Raw genomic sequence first — 16,451 nt, 5'->3', positions numbered from 1 at the left:
ATCATCAAATTGACTGATATATGCAAGTATAATCTTTCCATCTCGTGATCCATTGAAAGTACAAAATTTGAAGTTTCTTTTACTTATCTTTGTTTCTTTGCGGATGGATTGGGCTTCAAGTGTCACATCGATGGCACGTCATATAAGATATTCGGGTTGCGGTCCATCTTGGTCGGTGGTAGTTTGTTGCAGATTGGCCAATTGAACATGCAAAGCTTGTCAGGCTCTTCGTTCTTCTTCGAGCTGCATCATAATCAAATCCAACTTTTGCTCCATTGTTGGTTCGGGTAAATCACCTTCAGCCATAAAATCGTCCATGTTTTGTTCAGTCATCCTATAAAATCCAAAAGACCTCACACTCTCGAAATCTTATTAGTGGGGTGAGCGTAGCTCAAAGGCGGTTATACAAGACTTGTAATTCTTTTTTAGCTTTTGTAGTCTTTGTCCTTTGTGTTTGCGGTATTCATTGTTACAACCGTCTACGTAGAAATGACATATAATCTTCATATGACCTTATGCGTATGAACTTCTGTTCTTGTTGAAATTGGTTCAGCAAGTCTGCATGTGTGAACAGAGTCTACTAGAGAGCAATAGACTAGTTCGTAAGCTTCTGCGTGTGAACTGCCCCTTTGATAATTGTTGAGTAAGTCTTCTATGGACCTTTGTGACTTGCAGGATTAGGAAGACTTGGAATTTTAAAGCTTAAATAACAAAGCTAATTTTCTGGTGCACAGATCGGTCGCTGTATGCGCGCGTAGTGATCGTCAAAAGGTCCCCAAGAACAAAAAAACTCTACTTTTTGCACACAAATCAATGAAGAAAGCTTGCACGACATGAACAAGAGACCAATTGGGTGCAATCTCCCCCCATGCCTTGCATGAGCGCTCCACAAAGCATGTATTTCATATATTATTCATCTTCAAGCTCAAATAATAGCCCAAATTACAAAATAGCACGCTTTAGCTTTTGAGTCTGCTTTTGTACCAATAAAGAATTAAAGCTAATGGGCGCCCAAGAAGTCAAGCGTACCCAAATACAATGTCCAATACAAATTTCTAAATTGTGTGCCCATGCGCATACAAAAATAATAAATAAATATCAAGTGCTTTGATAAATAAGCGCGACAAAATATAGGCACCCATCAAAATATTGACGATAACTTGAATACACGCTATCCTCCAATGCTTTCCATTGCCATCACTGCTTGCTCTACATATCAACTGAAGCATTCAGAATTGTTAGAAAAATAATACAATTAAATCGACAAAAGTGAATACCTAGCAGTCTTTAGCTACATAAATAAAATGGTTAGAAATCAATCCTAACCTTAATTTATCACAAGTGCGCACTCTAAACTCATAAACGTTTATTAATTTAAATATGTATTTTGTGGAATCACTCGCTATGGAATCACCCATGTACACACAAAATTAACAAAACACCCGAAAAAGATAGGCGTTTTCATTGACTTCTCGCACAAAGAATCCACTTTGTGTATGAGCCCCGGTAATAAAATTTTATGGAACCCACCGCACAACCTCACGGAATCTACTGTGGCACAGAATCCACTGTGTAATATGCCTCCTGGCATCAATCTTCTAATACATAGTGGCATCCTCAATTAAGTCTCCTGATGTACACTAAGCTTAGCATTAACATCCAAAGGTATAGAAATAGGCTTGCAATTAGCCATACCATACTTCTTTAACATATCCAGTATTTATTGTCTCTATGGTAGCTATATACCCTCTAGAGTCCTGATTATCTCTATGTTGAGAAAATTGCGCATCTCTCCCAAATCCTTAATCTCGAATTTAGTCTTGGGGAGACCCTTTACATTGTTAATCTCTTTCTCAATATCATCCACAATGATCAATACATTGTTAATCTCTGTCTCACTATCATCCACAATTTAGTCTTGGGGAGACCCTTTACATTGTTAATCTCTGTCTCACTATCATCCACAATTTAGTCTTGGGGAGACCCTTTACATTGTTAATCTCTGTCTCACTATCATCCACAATGATCAAAACATCCACATATAGTAATGACCATAATATTTGTATCACTTTGACATACATAGAGTGAGTGATTAGCTTGTGCTCTATGAAATCCAATGCTAACAAGGTATTCAATAAACCTATGATGCCATATACCCTAGGTGCTTCCTTCAACCCATACAAGGCCTTACAAAGCCTACACACATAATTTGGGTGATTCTCATCCACATAACCAAGTAGTTTCTCCATATAAACTTCCTCTTGTAACTCCCCTTACAAGAAGGCATTCTTAATATCCATTTTATGCATGATCCATCCCTTTGATGTAATCATTGCTATGGAAACCCTTATAGTGGCTAATTTAGCCATTCAATCAAAAGTCTCCTCATAATCAATATCATGAGTTTGCGCATACCCTTTGGTAACCAACCATATCTTATAGTGATTAATACATCCATCTAACCTTGTGAACCCATTTGCAACCAATAGCTTTCTTACTTTAGGTAAAGACACCAACTCCCATATATCATTATCCTTAAGTATAGCCATTTCTTCATCCATAGCACAATCCCAATACTCATTATCCACTACATCCTCAAAACAAGTGGGTTCCATATCATGCACAACCTTAGCCATGTATGCATATAATAATGGGCTACATAGCTATCATATGTCAATCATTGCATTGGTTTTCTTACTCTTGACATGTGTGGACTTGGATCACTACTAGGTGTGCTGTAGCACCCTCTTGTGCATTTGTAGACCAAGTGTTTCAATAGATAGAATCCCAAAATACTCATCCAAGATTTTCTCAAAGCCATATTGATCAACATCGATATGGAGAGACCTAATGATACATTTTTTGTAATAAGCGAGTTCCCAACTCTTTTTGAAACCATTGGGAGTATGATTATCAATGAAGAAAACATAAAATCTACAACCAATCAAAGTTGTAGTCTTTGTAGAACCCCACACATCATAATGTATCAAATCAAGTGGCTTCTTGCATACGTGTTTTTTATGTGAAAACACATATCTTTCTTGCTTTCCAAGTTGACATGCTTCACATAATTTATATATCCCATCAACTTTAAACTTAGACAACCCATCCATAATCTACTTGGATTTCATGTCTTTCAACCACTACACATTCACATGACCATTTCTCTTATGCCAAATTTCAACATTAGGTACCTAAACCTTATGAAAACATTACAACATCTATTTTAGATAGACTTTCATCAAGAGTATATCCCCTATCTTCACCTTGCTTAGAGTCTCTTGATTGCATATCTCTCTAAACCACTCTTCATGAGAAGTCATGTGGTTTAAAGCACTTCAGTCTACATATCATACATCATTTTTTAATGAACCATCATTAGACATAGTATTAATAAAGTGTTGTATAACAAACAACTATTCACTTCTAGATACAGTGCTCGAGTGGAAACATACAAGTGAAAGAAAGAGCAAAGCAAGAGCTATGGTGGATGGAGCAAGAGGGTGAGAGAGAGAGGCATCATATGTTAAAAGTGTCAAGAATCACATGGTGGGGGGACTTGCTTGAGCCGTTGCACTAAATATACACCATATACAAAATAAGAATCTTACTCAATGACACAAGAAGAGAGATGGAAGGAGGCAAAACATTTTCTTGCTAGTTTTTTATTCTTCTCCCACACACAATACAATGTACACAAATTATAGATAAGATATAACATAAAGAAAAGTGGCCTACTAAGTCAAACAATGTATAATTGACTATACTAATCAACTAGTGCTATAGCTATGCTAGTCGGTGTAAAAACCTAAATATAATAAGTGATAAGTTAGTGGCCATGTGAGGATCATAATGACCATCAATGTTTCTAAGTGTAGATATACGGACCCATCTAGTCAAGCGGTCCATCATCAATGTCTGCATGTATTGAGCTTGCCATCTCAACACTCCCTCTCATGCTCAACTATATTTCTGCAACTCGAAGTAAGCTTGTGTACTGACATATACCAAGTCAATCTCTCCTACAAGTGTCTTCTCTCTCACAAATGTTGAGATGGCATGCTCAACACGTGCAGACATTGATGATGGACCACCTAGCTAGATGAGTTCGCACATCTACACTTAGCACGTTGGTGGACATTATGATACTCACATGGCCACTGACTTATCACTTATTATATTTAGTTTGTTACACCTACCTACAACTAGCAAAGATATAATGCCACTCGATTAGTGTAGTTCATTATATGCACTGTTTGACTTAGAAGGCCACTTTTCTTTATGTTGTATCTTATCTATACTTTGTGTACATTGTATAGTGTATAGAAGAAGAAGAAAAAATCAGCAAGAAAACGTTTTGGCTTCCATATCTCTTCTTGTGTCCTTGAGTGAGCTTCCTCTTGTGTATATAGTGTGTGTTTGGCACAACAGCTCAAGCAAAGTCCTCCACCACAGGATTCTTGACATGGTATCAGAGCCACACCATTGAGAGAGGCTGATTTTGAAGGCTGAAGTGAAAGAGAAGAAGCAAGGTTCGAGTAAGAAAGAAACAGGTATGAAGCTCTCCCATTCTTCCACTCTCTCTCTTGGATAGTGCCTGTGGAGGCACTGGAAGCAAGGTAGAGTGAAAATCTCTGATTGTTGTGAGATTTGGTATAAGAGTAGAGCACTGCATATTTTGCAGATTATCTCTTTGGGGCTTTTTCACAGTTATTTTGGGTGTCTAAGGCCGTTTCATGCCCCATTTTAGAGCCGCAAGGTTGAGGATAACATTTTCAGGGTATATTGTGATTTCAAATGTATTGACTGAAAGTGGGTACATAGATTATACATTTTGAATCTGTAATTTTTAAGGTATTTTCAGGAAGCAAACATAAGGTTTATCTGCAAATAGGTTGCAAATTACATGTAAAATTAAGCAATCAATGAAAAATGTTACTTGGTGTATTGTTGTGCATGTGTTGTGTGAAAGATTGTAGAAGAGTAGCTTGCTGTGTTGTATCCTTGTTTTTGATAATGGCAGAGAGAACAATGAAAATCCCATTATTGAGAAGCTCAACAAGAACAACTACCTATCATGGAAGTTTTCTGTGGACGAACTTCCTCATTGGAAAGGACCTTTATGAATTTTTTTCAAGTGAAAAAAATGAGCCATATCTGGTATCCCTCCAATTGTAGATGAATTAAAAGCATGAAAAGAGTGGAATGCGAAAGAAAAAAAGGTGATGTACTAGTTATCTACAGTCATTGATAATACGATGTTGGGAGATAACAGGAATGCAGAGACTTCACATGCAGCTTGGACAATTTTTAAGAACATGTTTTTAGTCAATACAAAGGCACGGAATATTCAACTCAAGCAAGAGTTGAATGCCTTGAAGAAAGGGAAAATGTATGTCAATGAGTATGTGTTGAATGTGAGGAGCATTGCAGATGCTTTAGCAACGATTGATGCAATGCTTGATGACGATGATTTGGTTTCATCCACTTTGAGTGGCCTTAACAATGAGAAGGCATGGAAATAATTTGTTACTTCAGTATATGTACAGAAGCCATTTCCAGATTTTGATGAGCTGATCTCTCTCATGATTATCGAAGAGATCAATATGTAGGGTGATTCGTCTAAAAGAAATGGTGAACATGTCTAAGCATTTTACTCAAGTTTAGGAAGGGGGCGTTGTAGATCCTCTTCGAGAGGCCGTGGTATGGGATGTGCTAGCGGTAACCAAAAAAATAGGTTCAATCAGCAGTTTGGTGAAATGCAAGTTTCAGGAGACCGAGGAAACTTTAGATGTAGGGGGAGATCTAGAGGAAGAGGTGGATGGCAAGATAGAGGTTTCTAGAAATTATGTTATTGTTTGCCATTATTGTGGAAAAATTGATCATATTGCAGCGAATTGAATTGTTATGCTAAGAAGGATGATATTCGTAGTGGTAAATTGCAGCAAGGAAACTATGCATCGTCTTCACGACAGAATGAAGACAAAAATGAGTGTATGTTTGTTATGCAACATATGATGAATGTAGTTACAGGAAAGGGAACACATGATGATGTATGGTATGTTGATTCAGGTGCATCAAATCATATGACCAGTCATGTTGAATGGTTTGGAGAGATGCAAGACTTACAGAATCCAGGTTATGTGCAGACACGTGATGATTCATGCCATCCAAATTTACACATTGCAAAGGTTCCTTTGTCCTTGCATGATGGCCAGACGAAGAGTCTGACAAATGTATTACATGTGCCATCAATCACAAAGAATCTAGTATCTGTTAGCCGAATGATAGAGCAAGGGTTGCAGGTCTAATTCAATGCAAAAGGTTGTTTTGTAGAAGACTTTAATGATAAGTGCAAGTTGGTCGCAAAAGGAAGTAGAGTTGGCCGCATGTTCACTTTAGATGCTGGAATTCCTGCAATGGATATTGCTATGTATGCTAAAGGAAAAGGAGTAGTTGTAGATATTGAAATATGGCATAAATGTATTGGACATGCAAATGTGCAAATGCTAAAATTAATGTAGTCTAGAGGATTGGTTACAGGGTTGCCTTCTTTTAGAGTTACAGAATTACATAAAGTTTGTGAAGCATGTCAGTTTGGTAAGCAAGCAAGACAACCCTTCTCGCATGACAGAGAAGTGAGTAGAAAAATACTTCATGTAGTGCATATAGATATTTGGGGGCCTACATAGAATTTATCTCTTGATGGCAGTAAATACTTTGTTACAGTTATTGATGACTGTTCAAGGAAGCTATGGGTATACTTCATGAAGGAAAAAAGTGACGTGTTTGAGCACTTCAAATCTTTTAAGGCAGCTGTTGAAACAGAAATAGGCTTAAAAGTAAAGTGCTTGAGATCATATGGAGGGGAGAGTAACTCTTTAATGAGTTTATTGGCTTCTTGAGGACTCATGGGATAAAGAGGCAATTTACTTGCAGGTATATCCCATAGCAAAATGGAGTTGCAGAAAGAAAAAATAGGTATATTGCAGAAGTTGTAGGGACATTAATGGCTAAAAAGAATATGCCCAAATATTTTTGGTCTGAGGCTGTCCATACTGTTATCTACATTATGAACAGAACTTCCACAACTCCAATTCATGGGATGACTCTTAAAGAATGCTTTACTGGCAAGAAGCCCAATGTATTGCACTTGAAGGTATTTGGATATGTTGCATATGTGCATGTGCCAGATGAGCTACGGAAGAAGCTTGATCCAAAGGAAGAAAAATGTATTTTTATTGGGTACTCTTTAGAGTAGAAAGGGTATCGTTGTTATAACCCTGTCAAGGTGAGTTCAGAGTGAGCAGGGATGTTATCTTTGATGAGATGGGCAGCTGGTATGCACTTGATGGTGATATATTAGATTATGAATATGATCAAGACACTATTTGCAAAAAGAAAAACAAGAATTAGGAGTCTTAATGGACTAGAAACATCATCTAGTACTATACCTACAATGTGCCCTTGGTCTATGAGACTAACAAGTAGCCCCACATCTTCAGGTGGATCTATAAGTGTTGCAGAAAAGGACAAAGGAAAGAAAAAATTGTTGGATGGTAATGATGCATCTACCAGCCATTTGGAATTTGATGGAGACTTTAGTGGTTCAGATAGTTTGGATGATGAGCTTGGTATTCCTTTAGTCAGGACAAGGTGTATAGAGAGCTCATAGTAATGTAAAGGCTCCATTGAGAGTGATCCGATGGTACATAGATCTAGCAAGGTCGGATACCCTGTTAAAAGATTTGGTTTTGAAGGTTATGCAGCTCACCATTATGCTTATATGGTGAAACTAGTTGAGGATGTTGAGCCCACTTATTTTGAGGATGTTGTTGGTGATGCTCATTGGGATGCAGCAATGGATGAGGAGATGGTTGCATTAGAAGCCAATAAGACTTGGGATTTGGTACCTAAGGGTAAGAAAGCTATTAGCTGTAAGTGGGTTTAAAAAGTCAAGCATAATGTAGATGGTTCAATTAGAAGGTATAAGGCTAGGTTGGTTGCAAAAAGCCATGCTCTAAGATATGGCATAGATTATGAAGAGACATTCAGTCCAATTGCTAGGATGGCAAATGTTAGATGTGTGATTGCCTTGGCAGCAGCCAAAAGTTGGAGTTTGCAGCAAATGGAGGGTAAGAATGCCTTTTTGCATGGTGAATTACAAGAAGAAGTGTATATGGAGCAGCCAGCAGGTTATGAGGATTTAGTGCATCCCACATATGTGTGTAGGTTAAAGAAGGCGCTCTATATGGGCTGAAGCAAGCACCTAGAGTATGGTCTGACAAGATTGGAGAGTATCTTGCCAATATTGGAATTTGTATTTTTGATGCTGATCACTCACTTTATGTGAGAAAGGGAGATGCAGGTTTGGTCATCATAGTCATCTATGTGGATGACTTGATTATTACAGGTGACAATGACAATGGGATTGTTGAAGTTAAGGACTTCTTGAAGAAGAAGTTTGAGATGAAAGATTTGGGTGAGCTAAGATACTTTCTTGGTATTGAGGTGATCAGATGTGATAATGGTATATGGTTATCCCAAAGGCAGTATGGCTCGGATATGTTATACAAGTATGGTATAACAACATGTAAGCCTCTTTCAATACCATTGGAGCAAAATGTGAAGTGAGTGCCGACTTTGGGAATGAGATAGAAGACCCTACTATGTTCAGGAGGATAGTAGGGAGTTTGATTTACATGATTATCACAAGGCCAGACTTGAGCTATGCTATTGGCCTTGTCGGTCAATTTATACAGATGCCTAGAAAGCCTCATTTGGATGCAGTTACATTGAGATATGTGAATTCCACTTTACATTATGGACTTTTTTATGAAGCAAGTAAGGACATACATGTCTTTGGATACACACATGCAGATTGAGCTGGTAGCATGTCAGACAGAAGATCTACTATTGGATTCATGTTTTCCCTTGGTAGCAGAACTTACATGGAGTAGCAAAAAGTAACCTACAATTGCTCTTTCAAGTACAGAGGTTGAGTATAGAGGTGCTGCTATGGCAGCATGTGAGGTGGTATGGCTGCAAAAGTTATTAGGTTATTTGTATGTACTGGAAGATGGTCCAATTGTCATTCATTGTGACAACATAAGTAGCATATAGCTAGCTAGGAATCCAGTGTTCCATGCTAGGACAAAACACATTGAGGTGCACTACCACTTTGTGAGAGAAAAGGTAATTGTAGGAGAGATTGACTTGATATATGTCAGCACACAAGATCAGATAGCTGACATTTTTACAAAGGCATTGGGTGCAAAGAAGCTTCGAAAGTTTTGAAGCTTACTTGGAGTTGTAGAGATAGAGTTGAGCTTGAGGGGGAGTGTTAAGATGGCAAGCTCAATATGTGCGAACATTGATGATGGACCACCTAGCTAGATGAGTCTGTATATCTACACTTAGCATGTTGGTGGTGATTATGATACTCAGATGGCCACTGACTTATCACTTATTATATTTACTTTGTTACACCTACCTACAACTGGCAAAGATATAACCCCAGTCAATTAGTGTAGTCAGTTATGCACTATTTGACTTAGAATGCCACTTTTATTTATCTTGTATCTTATCTATACTTTGTGTATATTGTATAGTGTGTGGAAGAAGAAGAAAAAATCAACAAGAAAATGTTTTGGCATCCATCTCTCTTCTTGTGTCCTTGAGTGAGCTTTCTCTTGTATATACAGTGTGTATTTGGCATAGCAGCTTAAGTAAAGTCTCCCACCACATGATTCTTGACAATAAAGTGGTAGTGTATCTCAATGTGTTTTATCCTAGCATGGAACATTGGGCTCTTAGCTAGTTGTATGGTGCTTATGTTATCACAGTGAATGATAATTGGACCATCTCCCTATACATCCAAATCACCCAATAACTTTTGTAGCCATTGTTGAGATGGCAAGCTCAATACGTGCAGACATTGATGATGGACCGTTTGGCTAGATGAGTCTGCACGTCTACACTTAGCATGTTGGTGGTCATTATGACACTCACATGGCCACTGACTTATCACTTATTATATTTAGTTTGTTACACCTACCCATAGTTGGAAAAGATATAGCACCAGTCCATTAGTGTAGTCGGTTATGCACTGTTTAACTTAGATGGCCACTTTTCTTTATATTCTATCTTATCTATACTTTGTGTACATTGTATAGTGCGTGGAAGAAGAAGAAGAAACCAGCAAGAAAATGTTTTGGCCTCCATCTCTCTTCTTGTGTTCTTGAGTGAGCTTCCTCTTGTGTATACAGTGTTTATTTGGCACAACAGCTCAAACACAAGCCCCCATCATGCGATTCTTGACAACCATACCACCTCACATAGTGCCATAGCATCATCTCTATACTTAGTGTCTGTGCTTGATAAAGCAAATATAGATTGATTTTTGCTACTCCATGTAACTAATGTACTACCAAGGAAAAACATGAATCCACTAGTAGATCTTTTGTCTGACATGCTACTAGCCCAATCTGCATTGATGTATCCAAACACCTATAAATCCTTACACGTCTCATTAAAAAAGTGCATAATGTAAAGTGGATTTCACATACCTCAATATCCATCTAATCTCATCCAAATGAGGCTTTCTAAACATTTGCATAAATTGACTAACAAGGACAACAACATAGCTCAAGTTTGGTTGTGTGATGATCATGTAAATTAGACTCCCTACTATCCTCTTGAACATAGTAGGGTTTTCTATCTCATGCCCAACGTCAACACTCAACTTCACATTTTTCTCTAATGGTACTGAAAGAGGCTTACATGCTATCATACCATACTTGGATAACATATCCAAGCCATACTGCCTTTGGGATAGCCATATATAATCATCACATCTGATCACCTCAATAGCAAGAAAGTATCTCAGCTCACCCAAATCCTTCATCTCAAACTTCTTCTTCAAGAAGTCCTTAACTTCAACAATCCCATTGTCACTGTCACCCGTAATGATCAAGTCATCCACATAGATAAGTATGATGACCAAACCTACATCTCTCTTTCTTACATAAATTAAGTGATCAACAATAAAAATATAAAATTAAATAATGACAAGATACTCTCCAATCTTGTCAGACCATGGTCTAGATGCTTGCTTCAGCCCATAGAGCGCATTCTTTAACTTACACATATATGTGGGATGCTTTGTATCCTCATAACCTGTTGGTTACTCCATATATACCTCTTCTTTCAATTCAATATGCAAGAAGACATTATTAACATTCATTTTTTGTAAACTCCAACCTTTGGCTTGCTACCAAAGTAATCACACATGTAACATTGCCATTTTAGCAACTAGTCTCTAAACATCCATTCATAATCTATGCCATATGCTTGAGCATAGCCTATCCTAGCCTTATACTATCTACTAGCCAAACCATTTGCATTATCCTTGACTTTGCAAACCCACTTATAACCAATAGCTTTCTTGTCCTTAGGCAAGGGTATTTGAATCCCAAGTCTTGTTGGCTTCTAATACAACCATTTCCTCATCCATTGTTGCATCCCAATGAGCATGACCAAGACCATCCTCAAAACAAGTGGGCTCAATATCCTCAACTACCTTCACCATATAAGCATAATGGTGAGCTGCATAACCTTCAAAACCAAATCTTTTAATAGGGTATTTGACCCTGCTAGACCTACATATCATTGGATCACTCAGTGAGCCCTTACATTTCTATGTGCTCTCTATACATCTGGTGTCTTGACTAAAGGAAAACCAAGCTCATCATCCAAACTCTCTAAACCACTAGAATCTCTATCAAATCCCAAATGACTAGTAAATGCATCATTACCAGCCAACACTTTCTTCTTTCCTTTGTCTTTACTAGCAATATTTGTAGATCCACCTAAAGATGTGGAACTACTCTTTAGTCTCCTAGACCAAGGGATAAGTATAGGTGTAGTACTAGATGATGTTTCCATATCCTTTCTGCTCTAAAGAGTATCTAATAAAAATATATTTTTTAGCCCTTGGATCAAGCTTCTTTCATAGATAATCTAGTACATGAACATATATAATTCAGTCAGACACTTTCAAGAGTGACACATCAAGCTTCTTGCTTCTAAAGCATTCTTTGGAGGTGATCCCATGAACTACAGCTATGGGAGTTGTGTTCATAATATAGATACCAGTATGAACAACTTCAAACCAAAAATATTTTGAGATATTCCTTTTAGCCATTAATGCCTATGAAACTTCTTCAATATGCCTTTTTTTTGCAACTCTATTTTCTTGTTGGGCATACTTGCAAGTAAACTGTCTCTTTATCCCATAAGACCTCAAGAATCCACTAAAATCATTAGAGAGGTACTCTCCCACTCCATTTGATCTTAATCACTTAACTTTCAAGTCTATTTGTGTTTCAACAGCCACCTTGAAAGATTTGAAGTGCTCAAATACATCACTCCTTTCCTTCATGAAATATACCCATAGCTTCCTTGAACAATTATCAATAAAGGTGAAAAAGTATTTGTTGCCACCAAGAGATACATTCTATGTAGGCCCGCAAACATTTTTATGCACAACATCAAGTATATTTATGCTCACATCTCCGTCATATGAAAACAGTTGTCTTGCTTGCTTACCAAATTGGCATGTTTCACACACTTTATCAAAATTTGCAACTCTAAAAGCAAGCAACCTTGTAACCAATCATTTGGACTACATTAATTTTAGCCTTTGCACATTTACATGTCCAATATGTTTATGCTATATTTCAATGTTTGCAACCACTTCTTTTTCTTTAGCATACATATCACTATTCATTGCAAGAATTCTAGAATCTAAAGTGAATATGCAACCAACTCTACTTCCTTTTGTGACCAACTTACACTTATCATTAAAGTCTTCTACAAAATAGCATTTTGTATTAATTCGAGTCTACAATTTTTGCTCTACCATTTTGCCAACAAACACTAAAGTCCTTGTGATTGATGGCACATGCAATATATATGGCATACTCTTTGTTTGGCCATCATGCAAGGACTAAGGGAACCTTTTTAATGTGTGAAATTGGGTGGCGTGAATCATCACCTGTCTACATATAACCTGGATTTTGTAAGTTCTGCATCTCTCCAAACCATTCAACATGACTAGTCATATGATTAGATGCACCTAAATCAACATATCATACATCATCATGTGTCCCTTTTACTATAACAGCATTCATCATATGCTACATAACAAACAAACACTCATTTTTGTCTTCATTCTGTTGTGAAGATGATGCATAGTTTCCTTGCTGCAATTTATCACTGCAGATATAATTCTTCTTAATACAACAATGGGCTACAATGAAACCTATTTTTCCATAATAATATAAAATAATAATAGAATTTTTAGAGCCTCTATTCCCTTTGCCTCTAAAGTTTCCATGGCCTCTTGAATCCTACATTTCACAAAATTGTTGATTTAACCTATTTTGATGGTTATTACTAGCATGTCCCATACCACAACCTCTTGAAGAGGATCTACCACATCCCCTCCCAAAACTTGAGTAAAATGCTTGGACATGTTCACCATTTCTTTCATATGAGTCACCCTACATATTGATCTCTTCAGTAATCATGAAAGAGACAAACTCATCAAAATCTGAAAATGGATTTTGTACATATACAAAAGTGACAAATGATTTCCAAGCCTTCTCATTATTAAGGCCACCCTAAGTAGATGAAACTAAATCATCATCATCATCAAGCATTGCATCAATCATTGTTAAAGTATCTACAATGCTCCTCACCTTCAAAACATACACATTGATAGATATTTTCCCTTTCTTCAAAGTATTTAACTCTTGCTTGAGGTAAATATTTCATGCCTTTGTCTTTACCGAAAACATGTTCTCAAAAATTATCTAAGCTTCATGGGAAGTTTTTGCATTCTTGATATGTCCTAGCATAGTATTATCAATGATTGCAAACATCCAATACATCACCTTTTTTTCTTTTGCATTCTATTCTTTCCACGCCTTTAATTCATCTACCAATATGATATAGCATAGCTTGGCACATGTGGATTGAAGTTGTCATAGAAATACTCAGCTCCACTTTCTTTTCTTCACATGAAAAGAACTATAAAGGATCTTTCTAATGAGGAATTTCATCACACAAAACTTCCATAAAGGGTAGTTGTTTTTGTCTAGCTTCTCAATGGTGGGGTTTCCTCTATTCTCTACCATTACTAAAAAATTATGTAAAATAGCAAGCAAGTCTTCAGTAACCTTTCACAATAAGTTCACAACAATACATTAAGTAAGATTTTTTGAATGCTCAACAGTACATGTAATCCACAACTTTTCTGCATATAAAAATTATATTTGCTTCCTAACAAACACCTCGAAAATAGCACATTCAAAATCTACAACCTATGCACCCACTTTTGTTGATATAGTGGAAGTTAATGTTGTATACATTAAAACTGCTATCCGCAACCTTGCGGTTCTAAAATAGGGCTCAAAATAGCCTCAAATGCCTAGAAAAGCAACAAAAAAGCCCTGAAGTGCATGTTGGAAAAATGTATAGTTCTCTACTTGCACACCAAATATCACAACAATTTGAGATTTTCACTTTGCCCTGCTTTCGATGCCTCCACAGACACTATCCAAGAGAAAAAGTAGAAGAATGGGAGAGCTTCTTACCCATTGCTTACTTTCTCAAATCCTTGCTTCTTCTCCTTCATCCAGCCTTCAAAACCGACATCTCTTAGTAGTGCCACTTTGATATCATGTCAAGAATCATGTGATGGGGGGACTTTCTTGAGGTGTTGTGCCAAATACAGACTATACACAAAAGAGGAAGCTCAGTCAATGAGATAAGAAGAGAGATGGAGGCCAAAACATTTTCTTGATATTTTTTTCTTCTTCTTCCACACACAATACAATGCACACAAAGTATAGATAAGATATAACATAAAGAAAAGTGGCCCACTAAGTCAAACATTGCATAACTAATTATACTAATCGACTAGAGCTATAACTATGCTAACTATAGGTAGGTGCAACAATCTAAATAAAATAAGTGATAAGCCAATGGCCATGTGAGGATCATCATGACCATCGATGTGCTAAGTGTAGACATGCGGGCACATTTAGCTAGGTGGTCTATCATCAACGTCTACACATGTTGAGCTTTCCATCTCAACAGAAACTCCAAAAATCACAATGTGCGAGTACCAGTATTTCCTTAATCAAATGTCACTCAAAGAATAAATAATAAAGTGAAAGTGATGGGTGCACACCACCTACAGTATACAGGTGTGCAGGTACTGTCAGTGTAATGGATACATAGGCAATTAGGCATAGGTGCTTTTCACCCCCAATAACTGATATTTCTATCTGACCAAAAAATTTGCAACTTGCACGAGTATTATGCCCAACTTTCAAAAAAATATAACAATTAATTTTTTTATTGTGAGGTTGGATTTAAAAATTTATATAATTTACATCCCTTGCTTGATTTGCAGTTCTCTTTACTTTTTTCTCCTTTGCACATCTTTGTTAATTTGCTTTACTATCCTACTACCTTATCATCCTGTGATTAACAAAAAGGCTATATAGCCCTCTTCATCATTGAGGGAAAACCCCTCCTACACCAGTTTCTTACCTTGGAATGTGTCCTCAAAAAGTAATTTAATTTGTGGAGCCTAAGTTATAGGACAGGGCTGAATTCGGAGGCTTTTAAGAAGAAGTGTTGGACTTTCTAGTGAAATATGCCTCTCCAAACCATCTAAATTGGCACCCTTGAAAGCTAAAATTGTAGAACCAAAAGATCTAGACTTGGTTGTAGTAGATGTGAAACCATCTGTAATTGCTAGAGCTAGAGTCAAAGGTACTATCAAACCCGTACAAAGACTAGCATGACATTGTGATTGAGCATCAACATTTGGATCCTCATCCTTGGTAGGGAAGGAGACAATTGAGCACATAACTCACTTATAGGGGCACATTATCATATTGTGTAGCCTCTAGCTATTGCCATGTTGCCATTGGCTCTTATTGCATAGCCACTCTTGATTCCCCATGCCTTCCATAAAGTATACTATACAACATTGGCAATACTCAAAATTGGAATCCTTTTAAAAGTAATAAGGGCATACTTGAAGGAGTTAGCCAAGTGAGAGTCATGGCTATAGTCACAATAGCACACCCAATGGCATACCACATAGGGATATTTGAAACTGTAAGGGTATCTACCTAAGATTGTTTCACCTTGTGAGATTGGTACTCCTCAACATGGTAAGGCAAGTCTTCAAATAGGGATATTTGAAAGTGTAAGGGTATCAACCTAAGATTACTTCACCTTGTGAGATTGGTACTCCTCAACATGGTAAGGCAAGTCTTCAAATCCACTTTGCCTAGTTGAGGCCATACTAAAGGGCCTAGCCTAGGGATCCAAGGTTGAAAGAAGTAGGATCTTAGGAGGAAAGTTGT

Source organism: Lygodium microphyllum, unplaced genomic scaffold (genome assembly GCF_053477565.2).
Source record: "Lygodium microphyllum isolate KBCC unplaced genomic scaffold, Lygodium_microphyllum_v1.1.10 scaffold_32, whole genome shotgun sequence".
In the NCBI taxonomy this organism is placed as follows: Eukaryota; Viridiplantae; Streptophyta; class Polypodiopsida; order Schizaeales; family Lygodiaceae; genus Lygodium; species Lygodium microphyllum.
Note: the sequence above shows the minus strand (reverse complement) of the source record.